Raw genomic sequence first — 9068 nt, 5'->3', positions numbered from 1 at the left:
TTTCCTATTCGTCCTATGACGTCTAGTTGTACCTTTCCCCAAGTGGATTTACCTCCCCGTTAGTTTCGATAAACGTTGTGTTTTTCTCATTCGTCCTTGAACGTCTGATTGTATACCCCATTCCCAGTCATTCATTAATGTCTGGTTGATTCCCAACCAGAATTCCCAGTAGACGTCCTATTCGGTTTCCGGTTGCGGTGCCTTTCCCTCGTGAAGTGGCTTTCTCCTTCTCCCTTTCGTCCTATGACGTCTGGTCGAGTCTCCCTTTCGTCCGTTGGCGTCTGGTTGAGTTTTCTCCTTCTCCGTTGGTGTCGATAAACGTCGAGCTTCTCCCTTTCGTCCGATGACGTCTGGTCGAGTCTCCCTTTCGTCCGTTGGCGTCTGGTTGAGTTTTCTCCTTCTCCGTTGGTGTCGATAAACGTCGAGCTTCTCCCTTTCGTCCTATGACGTCTGGTCGAGTCTTCTCATTCATCCTATGATGTCTGGTTACCTCTCCGTTGGTCTTGGTAAATGTTGAGTTTTTCCCATTTCGTTCGCTGACGTATGGTTGTATCACTATCCTTCCAGTCATTCATTAATGACTGGTTACCTCTCCGTTGGTCTTGGTAAATGTTGAGTTTTTCCCTATTCGTCCTATGACGTCTAGTTGTACCTGTCCCCATGTGGATTTACCTCTCCGTTGGTCTTGGTAAACGTTGAGTTTTTCCTAGTTGTCCGTTGGCATCTAGTTGAGATGATTTCTGATCCCATTCATCGTGTGTCGATGTCTGGATGTGGTTGTACCTCTGAAGCAGAAGAAAACAAAAAAAAAATCCCAGCAGTGTGCAAATTTCTACGGTTCTTGGTATTCAATCCCTGTTTACCCTGAAAGTCTGACAGCCGTTGCTCTCATCCGTTCGGGTTCCCAGTTGATTGAATAGGGGCAGCTGTAGCACCTCAAATTTGCACCCTACCATTTTGTACATTCATTTTCATATTGGGTCATAACATAACATAATGTCCACTGCATAACATTGCATTGTCCATTTGCCCAAGTGCAAGCTCAGATGACAAATTAGGTCAAACTGATCAGGAGAATCAGTCAATCAAGCAAGCATGTGCCATTTTCATTGAGACAAGGCCCTAGGGTTGATTTATCAAGATCATATGGTCCAAGGATCATTTTGAAGTGATTTGGCCAAAGATTGGATGCTCAGAAGTCATCAGTCATTGTTCAGTCAACCAGAAACCCTAGAAAGTCAACTGTGGTCAACTGTGCCTGATTTTATGGATTGGAAGGTGGGAAATGGTTTGAAAGGCTTCATTCATGTCCATATAAGTCTCATTTGACATGTCAAAGACCAAGGTTGAAGATTTGGAGGTCAGACAGAAAGTTTCCAAAAATAGCAGGTGACCTGTAATTTCAGCTGCCCAAAATGGAAAGTTTTTCTCCTCAAAATTACTTCACCATACAAGCTTCAAATGAAATTTTGTCCAACATGAAAGTTGAATATCTTGTTCTCACCTTTCCAAAAAGTCTAAGAACACTCAATTCCCATGTGTGGTTAGCAAGATATGGTCCAGTCATTTTCCAAAAATGCCCAAAATCAAAGTGTCATAACTCTCACATGGAATGGCCAAATTGGATGGTTCTTTTTTGAGCAAACCACATTTGATATGTACTTTCATAATCCATCATCACATTTTGCCAAAAGCCTTCACATAAAAAGGCCATTTTTCAAGTGCAACAATTAAAAACCAAGGGCAAAATGGTCCAATTTGAGAATTACTTGGAATTTTAGCATGGGACTTTTTTCAACACATCACATATGCCATTTGGAGTTTGTGTGAACCAAGTTTAGACAGAAAATTCAGCTGGTTTAAGAGAGGGCATTTTGGCCAAAAGTGGTGAAATTGCACATTACACTAATCATCCTAATTTGCTTAATTTGGATTAATTTTTGATTAAGGGATTAGTATATAACATTAATTGTAACTGTTTTCACTAAGAACTAATCACAATTCAGATCAAACACCAAAAATCCTCAAATTCTCTCACTTTTTCACAATTTTCACATAAGCATTTTTTCACCATTTCATCAAAATTCACCATTGTTCTTGCAAGTTTTTGTTTGAACCTTCATGTGTAGGTAATGTTGAAGTTCTGTTGAAGGATTTGGAGACAAAAATCGAGCAAATTCACACTGTCCAAGTCTTGAGTTCTTCCATGGCAGCTGCGAAAATCCATCGATTCGTGCATCTTTGAGCTGAGAATTCTTCACCAATCACCTTCCTAATCATCATCTTTCATCTGTTTTCAAGATTTGGATCGAAACAAGCAAGGATTCCACACTGTCACTTCAAGAAGGTGAATTTTCGAAATCTTTAATTCGTGAAATCAAGATATGGCTTATGTAGTGCGTTGAACATAGATCGTATTGGTGCTTGAATCGTTTAATTTCATCCACTAATTATCAAGATATTTAAGATTTAAGTTTGCATGACGAAACTATTTATGATCGAATCTTTTTGTGCGGTAACTTCTGGATGATTTCGTTAGCATATTCATGATCTACGTCGAACACCGGTTCCAACGGTATATTGCTTGCGTATTTTCGTTGAGAAATGTTTGTGACCGTAGCTGGATATGAACACGAAGATGAACGCATGCGAAGAACAAGGAATTCTGGAAAATAGTCTGTTGTAGATCCATTTCGCTGCCTGGCCTTTTAAAAAATGTGTTTCCCTCCCAACACCGGCCAATCAACGCGCGACACCAAATAAATGAACACTGTACTGTTTTGGCCATGGCAGCGAGAATTACGGTTATGCCACTGCTGTAAATTAATTCCATTAACTCATTAAATAAATATTACCATAAATTAACAAAACTTCTAAAATTCATAAAAAATCCAATATTAATCCAAATTAGGTGGCAATTTTTTTGTTAGATCCCAATTTTTCTCTAGAATGTTTTAGGCATAATAGTCCATGTTGTGCTTGGTAGAATTTTGGAATGGTATATTGATATTTATCATGTGTGCAATAATTGTATGTTTCACCATTTTGATCACCAAATAATCATGCCTCATCCAAATTAATTGAAATTTCATATGATGATTCTTGACACATTCCTGGAATTTTTGACATATAATTTGTAATTTTTGGACCTCTGGATTGGTAGATATGATTTATTCAATTTGAGTGTGACAATATGTGTCACACTATGATATGCCAACTTCATGATTTATTTTTCCATGCTTCCCTTAGGCCTATGGCTCTGATTTTTTGCATGAGATACAATGTATATGTTAACTTTCAACGTGAATTTTGTGGATTTATTTGATCCATTTTCTAATTGATTTGGATTTTTGATTGCTGTTTAGCAATTTTAAGGTTTCCCTTGTGTAACAAACTTTACATGTGTTGTTAACTGATCATCCCTAACCCTATGAACATGAAATTTGGTGGAGTGGTTCCTAACATGTATAGCTTCCATTTAGCTTTGGTCCCATTAATTTCCCATGTGATATCACTGTTTTACAATTGATTGAAGTTGACATTTGTTTTGTGACCTAGTTTAGGTTGATTTTTACATGCCTTAACATGTTGATTTAATTCCCATAGTTCCTTTTGTCCAAATGGCATGAAAATTGATATGTAGCTCATTGAATAGGTTCTGTTTAGACATGAATTTTTGTGGAATTTATTGAGCTGTTTTGGTTTGGGTTTAATTGAAATCATTCTGTTTGTGCATGTGTGGTTTACCATTGCCCAGTTTGTCTTAGATTGTACATGAAATTAACTTGGTGTATAGTTTTGATGTGAGACCAATTGGATGCTCCTTGTATGTGATTTATCTTGACATTGATCATGTTTGGCTTGCTGTTTTAAAGTTTTTCCCTCCTTTGGACCCTAGGCTTGTCCTAGTGGTCTTATATCTCACATTTGAGTTTGACTTTGACTTTTCAGGTTAAAAAGCTAATACCTTAAGGAGGTTGACATACTTGTTTGAGTTGTTTCACTTGACTATTGTGGACTAATTTGTTTGTTTTGTAGGATGCTTGGTTCCTTTGAGCTTTGCACCTTGCTTTGTTTAGATTGTACAGTTTAATTGTTGACTTTGCTGTTTACTATTGGTTTGTCTGTATACTGATCATATTATATTGATTTCAGGTACCATAGTTGCTTACAGTTCCTTGAGAACTTTGCATTGCTTTGCTTGATAGCATTTGCATTGAGGTAGACTCTCTTGTCTCCATGTAGTCTGGAAGACCTGGCTTGTTACTTAGCCAGGCACCTGTCTGAAGTCCTCCTTAAGAGGCAATGCTTGTGATTGTTTATATTTTTGTTCCCAAGCAGGTAAAGACCTTTTGATAAGGCAATTGGCAGAACCCAAGGGATATGAAATCTATCCCCTGCTAATCAGTTGAGTCATCCCTTTGCTCACACAACTGGTGTTGATGCATTGGGATTCAAACCCAAGATCTTGTACAGTTGTGTCAGTGTCTAAGTGTAGAAGGGTTCCTACTTTCTGGACCCACACTTCTTTGTCTATAGCTCTCCCTGGCCAGGGATAAGAGCTGTGAAGTCTTATCTTCACTCACCTTTCATCTGCTTCACCTTAGCCCCTCAATGGCAAGGTTAAGAGCACCATTAACCCCTGTACAGTTGGCTTTCCTTTGCAGCCTTACCCCTTGTGTGAGCCTCACTTGTGTGCATATAGTGTATGTTGTTTGTGACTGATTGTTTACTATTGCTTGTGCTTTAGGATAGGCTGGCTCCCTGTGCCAGTTAGCTAGAAACCTTTGTGACTTAGGGATGATTTTGCAAGATAACATCTAGGCTCGATTCGTAGTCTCCCTAGTTGTGTCTCCCTTTGTTATCTGGTTAGGCTAGTCCTGTATCCCTGCGTAGGGGAACTACGTCGCCCTGATCCTCATACCAGATGAGGTACGTAGGCAGGAGATGAGCTGATCTCTCCGGGCGCCCTTTTTTTCTTTTTTCCACCTTTGTGTCTCAACCCCCCTTTGTGTGTGTTGTTGTGTGCTTGGAAGCTGATGTAAGTCCATCGAGTGGCTTTCGGGTTCCAGTGTGGGTTTGTTTGGTTCGGATGCTGATGTAAGTCCAGTGATTGGCATTCGGGCTCCACGTTTGCCTCCTTGTGTGTGTTTTGGTTCGGATGTCGATGTAAGTCCAGTGATTGGCATTCGGGCTCCACGTTTGCCTCTTTGTGTGTGTTTTGGTTCGGGCGTTGATATAAGTCCAGTGATTGGCATTCGGGTCCCGCGTTTGCCCGTGTTTGTTTTGTTTTGTCTAGTGTGTGTTAGCCGAGCTACGAATGCTCTGATTCTTCTTCGTCCAAGAAGATACGTATGCATAGGATGCGATATCCTAGCGAGCATGTGTTTTCCCCAGTCCGAACTACTTCGACTCTGATGTCTATGCTTGATAGACTAAGTAGGCCTAGGATACGATATCCTGCCGAGTCAGTTTCAGTCTGTTTCCTTGTGTCTCTTTCAGCCAGTGTGTGTGTGTGTGTGAGCAGTGTTTAGCAACCATTTTCCTTTCTATTGTGCGTGGATCCCGTCGAGTACGACGGATGCGTAGGGGTGCTAATACCTTCCCTTCGCATAACCGACTCCCGATCCCATTCTCTTTGGTCGCGAGACCATGCTTTTTCCAGGTTTACTCTGAGCGTTTCCTTTCCCTCTTTTGGGATAAATAACGCACGGTGGCGGCTCTGTTGTTCTTGTTTTCCCGCCGGTTTTTCGCGTAATGCGACACCCAATATCCAATGTCATGATGAAATCAATACAACTACCAATGTATACCACGGATTAGAGTCCCACATGATTTGATCCATAAGGAGAGAACTAACCAACATTGTTATGCCGATACCACTTTAGTAAAACCTTTGAGTTAATGATGTTTGTTTAAAAATACAATTGCAAATGAATGTGCTATGATGGATGGATATGCAGATGCAATAAGAAATGGGCCAGACAAAAAAATTGCAAAAGGTAGGGCAAATTTTGGGGTATAACAGCAGGTTCATCATCTTTTTCAACCATCTCTTCATTTTGATCATCCTCTTTGGTTATTCTTTCTTTGTCTTCCGCTTCATGATCTGTTTTTGCCTCTTCAATAATCTTTTCCTTCATCTCATCATTGTCCTTTTCAGCTTGCTTAATCAGGTCATCACTTATCTCTTCATCTCCATATTGAGGTTATTCTTCCTCTACTTATATTTCTTCATCAATTTCCTCCTCTTGTACCAGTACTATGAGTAGTACTCAATGCATGCAGGAGTTAACTCGTCTCTTGGAAGACATGTTGTGTAAGAGGACAAACAACTCACTATTACAATGCCAAACATTTTTTGTAGAGTTTTGTCACGTATTGTTCATCCTAATCCCTTTAGCTTTCCAGCTCAGGTTTTGCTTCCATTTCCACAAGTCTATCACAATTGCTCTAACTTTGAGATCAACCACTTCTTTCAGCATCTTTTGGTTTAAATGTCTTCTTAGAATAGGTAACGTAGCTCATGCACAAAAGACATAAACTCACAAAGCGATACCTAGTATGCTCAACAACAAACTAAGCTAAAAACAATAAAACCTAACTAATTACATTTAATTAACCTTAACGTGTCTAAATAAAATCAAGTATTAAGGGATTGAATATCTCACAAATAATGAGTTATCAACATGCCTGTAAGATATCATATCCATTTCTCTATATGAAGTTCAGCTAAAGCTCATACCCTTAGATCATTGATAACTCATCTTTGATTTTAGGTCATTGTAGCAAATCAACTTCTAGATGGAATCTTGGTGTAGTCCTCTTCTTACTCAAACTTTCAATGTTAAAATTCTTGACCAATCTTCTCTAACCATAAAATAAAAGTTACTTCCTGATCAAAAAGAGATGGCAGATACATCATAATTACATGTTGGTTTTTCCTGCCCTTAGCAACATCATTCATGCATTCCATATTTCTACTGAAGATTTAGAGGACTCTAGATGATGAAACTATTTGGAGTCAAGTTGATTGATCTGTGCTTACAAACTATTCACCAAACATAACCATTCAGTACTCAATGGGAGAAATAAGGTTTGGAATGCTTACTCTCCTCCATCAAAAATCAATGTTTTGTTTTGGAGATTTGTACAAAACAAGTTCCCACTAATGAAAACATAGTTTCTAAAGGATGACATTGCCCTTTTGTTTGCAATCTTTGCTTCAAGCAAAGTGAAACTCCCCAACATCTTATATTTGATTGCGACCTCGATTCTCACTTATAAGACTGACTATCTAACATATTTAAAACTACTACTTAAATCGCATCCCTCTCTAACTGCTACTTAAGTTGCATCATCCTGACCTTCCATTTTTAAATGCGGTGTTTTGGCAATTTCCACCACATGGTTGGATAAAAGGAATCTCTGATGGAATGACCACAATCTCCCCATCATATCAACTTATGGATGCATTTTTAGAAACTCTTATAATGATAATATAGAAGTTTCTCTAGCTACATAGGTTATGGGAATGCTATTCAATCAGAGTTAATAATATTTTGTTGTGGAAATAGAATTCAATAACAATTCTAATCACTTTTGGCTCGAGTCAGATTTCTTGTTTGTAGTGTAAGCCTTCTCTAATCACAATTTAATTCCTTGGAAGATTAAGACAAAATGATCGGGTTGTATCAGGATGATTAATTCTACGCACTTATCAATCTCTCGCATCTATAAATAAGAGAATGTTTATACAGACAAGTTGATTATTGTTGATTTTGCTAATAAGAACTTCACATAGTTTGACCATGTCCATGATTCTATAATGGTGGATTTCTTAAGAAACAAACAAGGTCACCCTTATTTTAGATATAAGTTTTTCTAAGACTTTTGGCTTTTGTCCTCCCCATTTCCCCTGTTTTTTTAATGATCTTTTTACCTTAATATATTCTTAGTTTTTGGTCTTGGCTTTAAAAAAAGGACAATGCTAACTTGTGCTCTAAGAGCACATGTTAACAAACCTACAAATAAAAAATTTACATTGAAAAAATATAAAAATAGTAAAAAATATAAAAAATTTATAAAGACAATACACAAATTTTAAGATAATATTTTTATATTTAATTCTTAACTTGTGCCCCTAGAGCACAAGATAACATTACTCTTAAAAAAAACATAGCTTGTATTTGTATATATATAAAAATATATATTTTTGATTTTTTTAAATATAGAGTGTTAATTACTATAATTTAAATATTAAATACACTTTTTTTTCAAATCCTAACTAATATAGATATTTTTTATAAATAACTTATTTATATATATATATATATATATATATATAATATAATATATATATATATATATATTATATATATATATATATATATATAATATATATATATAATATATATACTATATATATATATTATATATATATATATATTATATATATATATATATATATTTTTTTTTTTTTTTTTCTATTTTCATTTGATGTATAAGCTATAAAATTTCAATAACATATTTCAAAAATTATTTTATTTGAATAAAAATTATGTAAGTATAATATTTATTAAAAAAATAAATATTAATATGTTAATATTTAGTTTGAAATAGGTCTGTAGTGTCTAACGAATCAGACTGAATTAAATTCAAACTAGAGTATAGACGAATATAAATTGGTCCCGTAGCTCAGTTGGTTAGAGCGTTGGTCTTATGAGCCGAAGGTCGCGGGTTCGAGCCCCGCCGGGACCAGTTTTTAGATTTATTTTCAATTATTTCAACTCTGTGCTTGTCCTTACCTTTACCATGATTATTTATTAAACTCTCTAAGTGGATAATTTTAAAAATAATAAATAAACTAGGAAGTGTTACGTTATTTAACACAATTTATTTTATCAAATGTGTAATTCACGAGTTCCACCTAACTATGATGGTGCCATCCAAATTTAGAAATAAATACTTAAACTTTAATTAATAAACGAGCACGTATTCATATATGTGTTATTTTTGCTTTCACTTCTCATAGATTAATCCATTGTTAGTAATGAACATTAATTTTA

At 36.3% G+C, this 9068-nt stretch overlaps 1 non-coding gene across 1 annotated transcript; it reads left to right on the top strand.

Moving 5' to 3' along the window:
• Positions 1–8686: 8686 nt before the first annotated feature.
• Positions 8687–8760, top strand: TRNAI-UAU (transfer RNA isoleucine (anticodon UAU)). Its single transcript has one exon. It is a non-coding gene; the product is annotated as a tRNA-Ile (tRNA).
• The last annotated feature ends 308 nt before the right edge of the window (positions 8761–9068 follow it).

The sequence above is a fragment of the Lathyrus oleraceus genome, chromosome 3, assembly GCF_024323335.1.
Source record: "Lathyrus oleraceus cultivar Zhongwan6 chromosome 3, CAAS_Psat_ZW6_1.0, whole genome shotgun sequence".
Classification (NCBI taxonomy): Eukaryota; Viridiplantae; Streptophyta; class Magnoliopsida; order Fabales; family Fabaceae; genus Lathyrus; species Lathyrus oleraceus.
The sequence above is the reverse complement of the archived record's forward strand: the minus strand, read 5'-3'. Positions and strand labels throughout refer to the sequence as shown.